Raw genomic sequence first — 13,848 nt, 5'->3', positions numbered from 1 at the left:
GTGTTATAAAATATCCATTTATTTGTAACACTCTGAAGGACGACAAATATTGGGTCCATCGCTAAACCAGCAAAAAATTCTACTACCAATCATATATAAAATATCATAATTTTAACATTGGATTTCGAAGGAAAAAGTTTTTTTTTCATCAGCCATTTCAGCAAATTATATTATGCTCTTTTTCATTTTTCATAATAATGATATGACACCTTATGTAAAACTGGAGGGCATTGATTATGCCCATTGGGATACTTTATTCAAAATAACTTTACCATATCCAAGATCTGGCCGGCCTTATGGAGAGTTTCTTTGGCCGACCAGCCACAAAAAACCTAAAACTTACATTTGTGCAACTCAAAATCTATATCCAAGTTAAGGGTAAAGTTAAGCCAGGGAGGTACCATAGGTATGTTGTATCTATTATGGAATAAATAATATGATAGAAAGAGAGCCCCTGTTCCTCAAAGTCCAAAAAATGCAGCATTCTTAAAGGTTGATTTATAAGCATTGCAAACATAACGCTTTTTCTAGTTTGAGGTGCTCTTACATATACATATGTATGTTCATGACCCAATTTTGATTTAGGTGCTTTTCTCAGAAAATCATCCTATTTAGGGAAGCAAATATGAAGAGTGAATGAATTAAAAAATTCAATGAATAAAAAATACGATATAGTCCATTGCATTGCATCTCTGGATTGCACATCTCTGTTTCGAATTGAAATCCTTTAATGCACCTTCATAACCGCAGGTGTATTAAGGCGGTTTTCAACTTTCTTTTTTTCGGAGTATCCATAAAATAAAAAATTACCGCAGCCATATGGTGGTGGCGTAGACCCTTTATAAAGACTTAATAAAATGTTAAAGCTCTATACCACACACCCATGCAGTCAGTCAGAAGGCACATTGCTTGCTACGGTGCCAAGGAACAGTGCTTCCATGTCGTGTCACGACATCGTTTTGGCGATAAGAAGGAAAACTCAAAAATAATGTATTTCTTGTATGTTGCTCGAGCTTACGTTAGTGTTGTTGTAATAGTTTCGTCTTACTCGTTGTTTTGTGAGTGGAAAAGGTTAATCGCTACATATACCAGCAGTCACTTTAATGGTAACATGCGACTAATCAAGTTCGTTCCTTTTTAATGCCATCAAATTGAGTATCTGGGAAGGAGTTCTTTATCGCTTGTAATGGATTTCTTTAACTTTACCTCTATTTAAGGAAGCAACCATTTCGTGTTGGTTTATGATTCATTTCGATAATTCGTGTTTAACTAACTTTTATTGGTGTTTTCCAAATCCGCATAACTAATGATAAATTTATTTCATTATTAAACTCTATATTCGACGACGATAACTGGGTACAAAAATATGAAACATTTTTTTATGTATCAAGGACGGAAAAAATAATGCCTTTAATGAAAATAGTGTCAAAATAAATGCAATTTTTGAGTTCGACCTTTAGGTAAAAATTATATGAAACATGTAAGACAATATTGGTAAAAAGTATATTAAACAAGTAAGAGTGCATTCCAACATGGAACGAATGCTCTTTGAATGATTTTTCAAAGAAAAACAGCGAATCAAAACAAAACTCTACGTGCAAAATTAAGGATAACAACTATGCCTTATATTGTAGAAGACCAAGAATTAATTCCCGATCATCGGTTTATATGGAAAGTTTCGAGTTGTATTTCTTCCGAATCTTGCTTTTGACTTATATTTCAGGTGTAACAAACAATATGATGAAGCAAGTGTACCCATATCCAATGAAGAGGGTATACAAAGGTAATACTACTTAAAGTTTGTCTAAACCAAGCATTTCAGTATTAAAAACAACGAACGTTTTTTGTAATTTTGATTTTTAACAAGCGGAAAAATTCAATTTAAACAGATGTCAACTCAGTAGAGTTGAGTTAAAACAAGTAGGGTAAGGCCGACTCTTTGATGCCCTACATCACGGGCACATTTAAAATAATTTCGACCAAAATCACTTTCAAAGATACTTGAAGTGAAAATATATATTTAAATATTTTACACATATTAAAAGTCATAACAGAAGGCATTGTGCAACTTTTTGAGAAAATCTGATAAGAAATGCCCAATATTAAGAATCGAACCCTTAATGCCAAATGTTTTGACAATCGATTTACAAATGACACATATAATTTGCAACATTTGTCCAAATCGAACGAATGGAAGCAAAATTGCTAAGTAACCGTTGAGTGGAGCGGATGTGCTTTCATTTCGCTCCTCGAAAAAAAAAATCCGCATCTCGAAAAAATTTTAAAGACTTTCAGCAGTAGGCTCAAAACAGCTGCGGTGGTGGAGAGTAATGCTTCAAGCGCGCAACCAGTTGTCAGCCTGACAGTTGAGGAAGAGACGGATAAACCAGAGGGATATAGTTCGTCCCCGGCCTTTAAGTTAAGATGGTGTTTCCGATTCAGATTCAGACAGCGACAGTGTCAAAGAAACATTCATCGCAGTCGAATCGAGAGATGTACTGTGGGATGACCAATTTAAATAGCTCACGCACGTTTCGTGTTTTGTTTGTATGATTTGCAAATTATTGAATTGTATTAACAAGATGCGTGCTCTGTTAATAAAGTTCATCGTGTTCAAATTGTGTTTACCGACGAAGTTTATTTTTGGCTTAATGGCAACGTAAATAAGCAAAATTGTCAATTTTGGAGTGAAGATCAGCCAGATGCATTGTAAGAGCTATCAATGCATCCAGAAAATATCATAGTTTGGTGAGGTTTATAGTCTGGTGGCATCATTGGACCATAATTCTTTATAGACGTTGCAAATTTTAATGTAACTGTGAATGGTAAGCGCTATCGTAAGATGATATCCAACTTTTTTTGTTGTCCAATTCAAGAGCTAGACTTGCATGACATGCGGATTTATTGAGAGGCGAGTTCGGTGCACATTTTATTTCACGTTCGGGATCGGTCAATTGACTGCCTAGATCCAGCTATTTAACGCCTTTAGACTATTTTTTGTGGGGCTATGTTAAAGCTCATGTCTATACAGACAAGCCCGCTTCAATTAACGCATTGGAAGACAGTATTGAAGCATTTATTCGTGAGATACCGACCGAAATGTTGGAAGTAACATGCCAAAATTGGACTAAGCGGGTAAACAATTTGAGGCGCAGTCACGGTCACCATTTGCATGAAATAATCTTCAACCATTAAATTATATGGACCGCACTATCGATTCAAATAAAGATTTCATGCATTTTTCTGAATTGTATGTGTTTGTTTGAAAAACTTTCCTATAGCTCTTAAAAAATCACTCTTTACAATAGCACTGGTAATATAAATTACATAGTCTTCTATACTGATGGTTCCAAACTAAACGACCAGGTGGATTTTGTAGTGCGCTCTGAAGAACTAGGAATGCTCATATCAAGAAGATTACCCGACCATTGTGGAGTGTATGAAGCGGAAATCCTTGCAATTAAAGAAGTGGTGGAATGGGTAAGATATAATGTCATAACAAAGAACGGCATACATATCGTCAGCAATTTAATATCTGGGAAACATACATATTTCTAAATTCAAAAACCGCCCGCAGATCTCTCAACGAGATGGCTGAACAGTTAAAAATTCACCTTTTCTAGGTGCCGGGCACAGAAATATCCAGGGAATTGTAGAGCAGACGAGCTTGCGAGACTAGGAACTGGAATCCGTTGGCATGCCTCCAGCGACAAGTAAGCCCGACGGTCAACGAATGAAAAATTGTCACAAAGTGGGGATTGTAAACACTCCAAACTTATATGGTCCAATCTAGACGTAAATAGGTCTACCGCTTAGCAGTCGGTGGCTAAATCAGACGTCTCAGTTATTGTGTCTGTCATGACAGGTCACTGTCCGATCGATATCTGATAAATTAACATCGGTTTTTGGGCTATATCAGGTTATAGACCGATTCATACCATACTTATCACGTATGTTGATGCTCAAAGTAGATGTCTTTGTGCAAAATGTTATCAGAATTGCACCCTTTAGTGGCTCTAGAAGCAAAATGGGGTGATTGGTTTATGTGGGAGCTATAGCAGGCTATTTAGACCATATTTGGCAGGTAAGTTAAATTACAAAGGAGAAGATTTTGTGTAAAATTTCAACTAAATCCGATAAGAATTACGCATTTCATGGGGCTCAAGAAATAAAATCGGGAGATGGGTTTATATGAGAACTATATCATGAAATTTTATCTTTAAAATAATTTTTGTTGAAATATATTTTGTTTTTGGAAAAATGTCATTAAAATTGTGAGTTTTAAAAAAATTTTATTAAAATTTTGTCGTTAGAAAAAATGTCATTAAAATTTTGTCCTGAGAAAGAATTTTATTAAAAATTTGTCTTTAGAAAAAACTTTGAAATTTTGACTTCCGAAAAAATTTCATTAATTTTTTTCCTTTAGAAAAATTTTATTGAAATTCTTTAGAAAAAATTTTATTGAGTTTTGCCTTTAGAAAAAATTCGTATTGTCTGTAACGAAATACGAAAAAATTTTATTCAAGCTTTGTCTCCATATATTGGGTTGCCCAAAAAGTAATTACGGATTTTTCATATAGTCGGCGTTGACAAATTTGTTCACAGCTTGTGACTCTGTAATTGCATTCTTTCTTCTGTCAGTTATCAGCTGTTACTTTTAGCTTGCTTTAGAAAAAAAGTGTAAAAAAGTATATTTGATTAAAGTTCATTCTAAGTTTTATAAAAATTGCATTTACTTTCTTTTAAAAAATCCGCAATTATTTTTTGGGCAACCCAATAAAATGCCAATGGAATTTTTCTTAAGAATAAATAATTTCGTGGTGTCCAGAATTAAAAAAAGGATTTCTTTGAGATAATATTTAATTGTCTTTAGAAAAATTTACATAAGACTACTATTTTTTTATATTAAAAAAATAATATTATAATTGTATCTTTAATTTTTGTTTGTTTTTCTTTCGAGACGAGCTGGATGATCGGAGATGCAAATGGAAAAGGAAAGCCAAAGATAGCAACACATTGTAAAATTTAATGATCTCGCCCTAACAAGCAAAAAACTTGAAACATATTGTCTTTTGAAAAAATTTCATTAAAATCTTGTCTACAGTAGGGATGAGTCCGGACCATAGCAGGGCCATATATTTATAATTTGCATTATGCCTTTATAAGTCCTAAAGTTTCCTTAATTTATTGGTGATAAAATAAGAAAAGGTGGTAGAACTAAAAACACAAAGAGATTTCTACGTTATTGCCGTTGTAAGCTTTTTTCTTTCTTTGCCCACTAATTGATGTCAAATTACCCAGCAGCAAATGTAAGTGTAATATAAAACTTGCTCTTATAAATAAAAGTCTGCTGACTAATAATATTTAAACACATTTCCTCACTTAAGGTCCGTATTAAGTTCGTATTCATAGTGAAAATTAAAATATTTAGGATTACTTTTTGTAGAAAATAGATTTTGAAGCTAAAATACTTTCTGATTTCATTCATTAGGGCATTCCTATTACTTACAATAAACTTTCAATAAAAGTGATATTTTTATAGATTTTCAAAAAAAGTAATCGGGAAAAACATGGGTATTCCACTGTGAAACACGAACTTAATACCCACCTTTTTGTAAATACGCAATTTGCTTCGTCGAATTTCATTAAAGATTTTCATACATAACACATAAGGCAATCATTATTCGCAAAATGTTTTCATTGTAAAAAGTTTTTTTTGGAAGATAATCAAAAATTCAAAAAGTGAATTTTACAATATTTTAAATAATATTTCAATTTGATCAAATCTACGTTCAAAGCCAACAGAACTAACAAATTTCTACTAGAATCAACGGTGCTCTCTGTTGTCCCTTAATCATTAGGAGCTCCGTATCAATTGTCTTAAATACTGTATTTTTAATAATGGAATTGCAAGAAAAAAATGGTTTTATTCGACACCATTATTTTAAAATGTTAATTAATATGGGTGATCATTTTGGATTTTAAAATTAAAAAATTAATTAAATAAATAATTATTCTTTAATTAATTAAATGTTACTAATTATTCTTTGAAAAAGTTTTTCAGATTAACAAGCTAATATTTTTCTACAGAAAAAAATCATTAAAAATAATAAAGAGAAAATTCATATTGAATTTTTGTTAAACTTTTGTCTTTTGAAACAATTTTTATACAAAACATTTTTTGGCAAGAAAATTCCATGAAATAAACTTTTAATAACTTTTCGTTTAAAACAATTACAAAAATTTTTTCTTTTGAAAAAATTATATTGCGATTTGATCTTAAAAATATGCAATAATCCATTAACAACGAAAAATACCCAAGACTAGATCTGACTTAAGGCCAAAACAGAATGAGCGCGTTTAGCTTTGGCTTTGAGCGACGCGTTGCAAAAATGCAACTCTGCATACATATACCACAAAAGCAATGCGCAAAAGTAAAAAAATGTTCAACTTTGGCACTTGAAACCGAGTGTCATTCTGTGTTGCCACACATGAGGTAGAGTTTTTGTGGTCAACGTTAAAAATTGTTTAACTTTTAACAGTTGATTTTTTACCATTTGTTTGCATAGTTGCATTTTTCAAAACGACGTTCCTCAACTTGCTCATTCTGTTTAGGCCTTTAGAAAAAATATAGCTCGAGTTAGGAAAAATGTATCGTTTGGATAATCGTAAAGTGGACGACTGAAACCAAATACAACAATTTTTACCGTTATATTTCCCAAAAATTTTAGGAGTGAGATTTCTGAAATCCGTTTTAATGTCATGTTGCATTTGATGGTTATGACAATAATCCTACTATAGAAAACTTTTTACTATAGCAACAATTTTAGTACAATGTTGTTTGGGACAGATAAGCATAATACAAATGACTTTAAAAATGTTTATGCAAAATGTAGTGTGGCAAAATGCAAAATTTTATTGAAATTTTCGCTTTAAAAATAATCTCGAGGTTAGATGGTCATAAGAGAGTTTTTCGCTGAAATTAATTCCTAAAAAAATCAATTATAAAAATTTTGTTAATTAAAATGTTGTCTTTAGAAAAAAGAAAATTTTATGTTGAAGTTTTGTCATTAGAGAATATTGGGCTTAAATTTTGTATTTAGAAAAACTTCATTCAAAAGTCTTTAGAAAATATAAATTTTGTGCTGAAGTTTTGTCATTAGAGAATATTAGGCTAAAATTTTGAATTTAGAAAAATTTCATAAAAATGTCTTTAGAAAATAGAAATTTGGTACTGAAGTTTTGTCATTAGAGAATATTAATCTAAAATTTTGTATTTAGAAAAATTTCATTAAAATTTGTTAAGAAACAATGTCATTAAAATTTTTTTTTACCAAGAAATTAATTACAATTTTGCCCTTAAGAAAAATAATTTTTAGGCGGCACTGGCCTCAGCAAAATGTTGGCTTTGTAGAATATTACAAACATGAAATTTTATCTTTTTAAAAACTGTTACTAACATTTTTTGTTAAAAGTAAATTTAGTTTAAATTTTTACTTAGACAAAGGAATTGCGCCCTCTAGAAGCTCAAGAAGTTCAGTCCCCAGATCTGTTTTTATGACAGCTTATGAACCAATTTGAACCCTACTTCGCACAGTTATTGGATATCATAACAAAACACGTCGTGCAAAATTCATTCGAATCGGATAAGAATTGCGCACTCTAGAGGCTTAAGAAGGCAAGACCCAAGATCGGTTTATATGGCAGCTATATCAGGTTATGGACCGATTTGAACCATACTTGGCACAGTTGTTAGATATCATAACAAAACACGTCGTGCAAATTTTCATTCCAATCGAATAAGAATTGCGCACTCTAGAGGCTTAAGAAGTCAAGATGGCAGCTAAATCGAAACATGGACCGATATGGCCCATTTACTATACCAACCGACCTACGCTAATAAGAAGTATTTGTGCGAAATTTCAAGCGGCCAGCTTTACTCCTTCGGAAGTTAGCGTGCTTTCGACAGACAGACAGACGGACGGACGGACGGACATGGCTAGATCGACATAAAATGTCACGACGATTAAGAATATATATACTTTATGGGGTCTCAGACGAATATTTCGAGTAGTTACAAACAGAATGACCAAATTAGTATACCCCCCATCTTATGGTGGAGGGAATAATAATGGAATAAAAACTGCTATCTGAACTTTGTACACAAATTAATATGGACAGCCTGGCAGATAGATCCGAGTCGACGTCCGGCCCTCCGTCTGTGGAATTTGCTTTCCTTTATGATTTGACTTCTACTACTAAATTTCCCATGAACATTTTATTACGTAACAGGGGATTCTTCTCTCATACCAAAGAGTGCAGTTCAATTACAGCTGTTCAATTTAAGCTCTATGATAGGAGGCCTCCTTCGCTATGAGTAGTCCGAACGGCGTAAAGTAAACTTTGTAAAGAAGTCTTAGCATGGTTGCATACCTCACAAATGTAGCCAGGATTAGTAAAGTAATATCGGTCGTTGAAAATTTTCTGATATTCACGCCGCGATTTGAACCCAGACATTCGGCGTCATAGGGGGACATGCTAATATATGCGGCATGGTAGCCTGATATAGCTCTCGATTAGATATCTAAGCTTAAATTTTAGTTTGATTTGAGAGAAATTTGGTATGCAAAGTACACTTGTGCCTTTTAACTAAGTTCATTTGTGCAAATTTTTAGCAGAATCCATGGAGGTGGGTTCTACAGATGTGCGTTAATAGCATTATAGTCCGCAAGTTTATGAACCAATATGAAATTTCAGGATATGGAATCTTACAATCCCATGAAATAGTCTGGAAGTCAGCTGAGATTTATACCCAGATTCTATAAGTTTTTGGTACTGACATCTTTCAAAATAAATCTGAAATCTTTGAAATTCATCTATAATGTCAAGAGTCAAGAGAAAATCCTTCCTGCCATAATTGGAGATAATCGATTAACAAATGACCATTTGATGCAATATTACTGCAAATCGGACGAACATATATATGGGAGCTATATCTAAAAATGAACCAATTTCGAGCAAACTTTATAGACATTGTGTATATATAGACATAAGTTTTTGGTACTGACATCTTTGAAACTATATGTATATGTAAATATATATATATATATATATATATATATATATGTGGCTCTGTAATTGCATTCTTTCTTCTGTCAGTGATCAGCTGTTAAAGGTAAAAAAGGTATATTTGATTAAAGTTCATTCTAAGTTTTATTAAAAATGCATTTACTTTCTTTTAAAAAATCCGCAATTCCTTTTTGGGCAACCCAATATATATATATATACATACATACATGTATAAATATATATATATATATATATATATATATATAACGCTATATCTAAATCTGAAATCTATGAAATTCATCTATAATGTCAAGAGTCAAGAGAAAATCCTTCCTGCCATAATTAGAAAGAATCGATTAACAAATGACCATTTGATGCAATATTACTGCAAATCGGACGAACATATATATGGGAGCTATATCTAAATATGAACCGATTTCGAGCAAACTTTATAGACATTGTGGAAGTCATCGAGGAAAGCGATGAACAAAATTGTGGGAAGATTCGTCAATAAATGCGCTTGCAGTGGCTCTAGGAGTGAAAATCGGGCGATATATATGTATATGAGAGCTATATCTAAATCTGATTTCTATGAAATTCGCCAGTAATGTCGAGAGTCAAGAGAAAATCCGTCCTAACAAATTTCAAGAGAATCGGTTAATAAACGACAATTTTATTTCATTATTACTGCAAATCGGACGATCTTATATATGGGAGCTATATGCAAATGGGAACCGATTTTTTCCAATTTCAATAGGCTTCGTCTCTAGGTCGAAAAACATGGCCATACCAAATTTGAAGACGATCGGATGAAAATTGCGACCTGTAGTTTGTACACAAATTAACATGAACAAACGGACAGACAGACAGACGGACGGACATAGCTAAATCGAATCAGAAAGTGATTCTGAGTGGATCGGAATACTTATCAATGGGTCTATCTCTATTCCTTTTGGGTGTTACAAACTAATTAACTAAGATGTAATACCCTGTACCACAGTAGTGGTTTAGGGTATAAAAACATTTAAAACGATGCTATTTGCAAGGCTATTCTATGTCTTTAACTAAGGTACAACATTGCCTTTCCCCACGAGCCGATTTCCTGAACTTCAACGAAATGTTTACCTTTATTTAAAAATTAATTTAATTAATTAATAAAGTGATGAGGCTAAATTTAAGTGTCTATCAAACTACCATTTGAGGTGAAAAAAACTTTAATTTCAAGTAAAAAATCTTTCATCAAAGGAAATGTATCCTTAAAAATTAAGAAAATTGCTCATTTGTAAATAAAACTTTGGCACAAATCTTTAAAATAAGAATAAAAATTTTTCAATGTGCATATTTTGTAAGATGAAGTATTTTTTTTTTTTATTTTCCTTTCCTGTCCTAATCATAAAAGTCCTAAGAAATCAAAAACATCTTTCGAACCAAAAAAAAAAAAACTTTATTTGTGACTTGACTTATTTATTCACAGTGTTTGCTTTGGAGTGACTTCCGCATGTCATACCAAAGCATATCACGAAAAAAGATTTTCCATATCGAAGAGCGAACGAATGTTGTACGTAAAAATAATCCACTTCAGATTGATAAACAACAATGATTGGTCATTTTTCTGCTCCTTCAACAATCAACCAATGTTCAACATTGCGGGCGGCTCTTGGGCGGAAAGCCAATGCCTGGTTTCTATCATGTTGGTCTATTTTTTTGTTGGATTAAACTTATTTATAATTGATGATTGACCAATTGTTGGCACAGTAGGTCCCAACAATGCATCGACTCGAAAACAAAAAGAAAATATTTAAGATCAAGAACTTTTTTTTTATAAAATTTTCGGAGTGAATGCTCCTTTTTTAATTTATGAAAATTTTGGTTCTTAGTTAGTTTGAGCTTTTACAAAGTCCAATGCAAAAAAAAACGCGTTGAGAATACTGTGCTCAACATAAGTGTTGGATGTGTGATGGCTGTGGAATTTTTTGCCAATCATCAATTACTTAAGTAAATCTTTATGAAATTAATGTTTTTTGCTTAGTTGGTTTTGTTATTGCTCTATAATAGACGTTACCAAAGCAAGAAAAAAAGATGACTCCCACTTTGGCCAAGTCAAGATTGTTCACATTTTTTCCCCGAACAGCAAAAAACATAAAAGAATCTAGGAAAAAACACAAAGTCTGAAATTGAAGTGATGATCAGGCAAAAACCGTAATAGTAAAAGCCGATACACATTTCCGTGCTATTTTAAGCTATTTACCAAGGAACAAAAGCCAAAAGCAGCCATCACATGCGGTTCATCACCATCATCCTCGACAGCACCATCGTCGTTGAGTTGATAGATACTTAGAGATGAATAAATGGAATGGATGGATGGATGAATGAATGGCTAAATTGATTTGGACCACTTCTTCTGCGGTGCGGTTGTATGAAAAGGCTTGTTATTCCTCAAATAGTTAAGTGAATTTCGTACCCTCCATGCCTGTGCGAGCCGCTCAAGCTATTACAAGTGGCATTCACGGCTTCTGATGAGCCCTGACGCAAAAAAGCGCATTATACTTGTGAACAACTTTAGTCTGTCATTTTGCTGCCTTTTTACAAATAGCACGCGCCGCTGTACTTCATTATATGTTTTGAAAAAACGTTGAGCCAATCATTTTAATTGTCATAATATATTTTTTTCGTCGCTATTGTTAAGCTTCATGATGTGCTATTCTTGATTACACATAGAGATAATGAATGCTCCTTCTTCAAAGTAAAGGACTCTCATATCTAGTATCGAGATGGTGTTCTTTTGACGTCATTGGTAGTTTTAAACACGTATTTCAATTAACTGTCAAAATAATTTTTTATGCGATTTCGTTATTTGAAATAAGTCTCGGATTGTAAGTGATGGCAACTTCTATAACTTACTCCACCACTGTGGTACAGGGAATTATTACTTTGAGCATTTGCTGCAAAGCTAAGAGGGAGAACAGTTTGCGATAAGTATATCTATCGGCTTAAAATCACTTCTTGATTTGATTTAGCTATGTCCGTCTGTTTTTTAATGTATTCTTGTGATCTAAGTACAGGTCGCATCTGTTGTCCGATTTTCGCAAAATTTTGAACAATTCACTTTTTTGGTGCAAGGACGAACGCTTTTGAACAAAATCGAATCAGATTTAGATATAGGGTCAATATATAACTTTCTTCCGTTGATGACTTTTAAGACTGTAGAAGCCACAATTTTGGTCCGATCTTTACAAAAGATATCGTGAGATGTTTTATTTGACATCCCAATATGTGTGCAAAATTTCATCAAACCCGGTGCAGATTTAGATATATATCGGTCCAGATTTATATATAGCTCACATATATATCTTTCAACCGATATGGCCCTTTCAGGCTGTAGTAGCTACATTGTTGGACCGATCTTGGCAAAATTTAGCATGAGTTGTCTTATTTTACGTCCCAATAGGTCCAAATTGGTTCAGAATTAAATAAAGCTCCCGCATATATCATATAATTTCGAAATGAATTTCTAAGGCTGTAAGGCTAAAATTTTGGTCCGATCTTTACAAAATTTTGTATGAGATGTTTCCATTTGCATCTCCACTCATTGAGCTCGTCTCAAAAGAGAAACAAACAAACTTGTAAAATTTAGTGATCTTCGCTCTAACGGCCAGACGGCTTGAAAAATTAAAAATTCGGCAGAGCCCGGCAGGGATTCGAAACTGGGCATACGGAGCGGCGGCGAGAGCCGCTGCCGTCGTCTGGCGTTCGAAGCCATCAATACAACTACCAACAGATGCACAAAATCATGTGTAGTATGGAAGAAGTGTAATTTGCCACAGAAAGAATGTATGTCATTACACAAAAATACCTGCATTGGGAAAAAGTACGGCTAATAGACAGGGTTTTCGAGCGTGGTAAATGTGGTAATTGTATCATATATGCGTTTTTATACCCTCCTCGATAGGATGGGGGCATACTAATTTCGTCATTCTGTTTGTAACTACTCGAAATATTCGTCTGATCGTCGTGACATTTTATGCCGATCTAGCCAAGTCCGTCTGTCCGTCCGTCCGTCTGTTTGTCGAAAGCACGCTAACTTTCAAAGCAGTAAAGCTAGCCGCTTGAAATTTTGCACAAATACTTCTTATTAGTGTAGGTCGGTTGGTATTGTATTGTAAATGGGCCATATCGGTCCATGTTTTGATATAGCTGCCATATAAACCGATCTTGGGTCTTGACTTATAGGGTCTCTAGAGGGCGCAATTTTGGTCCGATTCGAAATTTTGCACGTGGTATTTTGGTATCACTTCCAACTACTGTGTTAAGTATGGTTTAAATCATTCCATGTTTTGATATAGCTGCCATATAAACCGATCTTGGGTCTTGACTTCTTGAGCCTCTAGAGTGCACAATTCTTATCCGAATGGAATGAAATTTTGCACGACGTGTTTTGTTATGATATCCAACAACTGTGTCAAGTATGGTTCAAATCGGTTCATAACTTGATGCAGCTGACTTGACTTCTTGAGCTTCTAAAGGGCGCAATTCCTATCCTATTTGGCTGAAATTTTGCATGTCGTATTTTATTCTTACTTTCAACAACTGTGTCAAATAAGGTTCAAATCGGTTCATAACCTGATATAGTTGCCATATAAACCGATCTGGGATCATGACTTCTTAAGCCTCTAGAGGTCGCAATTATTATCCGATTTGACCGAAAATTTGTACGATGGATCCTCTCAGACCATCAACATACGTGTTTATCATGGACTGAATCGGTCTATAGCCTCATAC

General features: G+C 33.6%; 1 protein-coding gene across 3 annotated transcripts in view; it reads left to right on the top strand.

Annotated features, from left to right (window-relative positions):
- The window catches only part of LOC106090537 (dual oxidase maturation factor 1), a 273,000-nt gene that overhangs the window by 209,876 nt on the left and 49,276 nt on the right, over nt 1–13,848 (top strand). The gene's annotated exons all lie outside the window — the stretch shown is intronic.

The sequence above is a fragment of the Stomoxys calcitrans genome, chromosome 3, assembly GCF_963082655.1.
Source record: "Stomoxys calcitrans chromosome 3, idStoCalc2.1, whole genome shotgun sequence".
Lineage (NCBI taxonomy): Eukaryota > Metazoa > Arthropoda > Insecta > Diptera > Muscidae > Stomoxys > Stomoxys calcitrans.
This window is presented reverse-complemented; position numbering and strand designations above follow the sequence as displayed.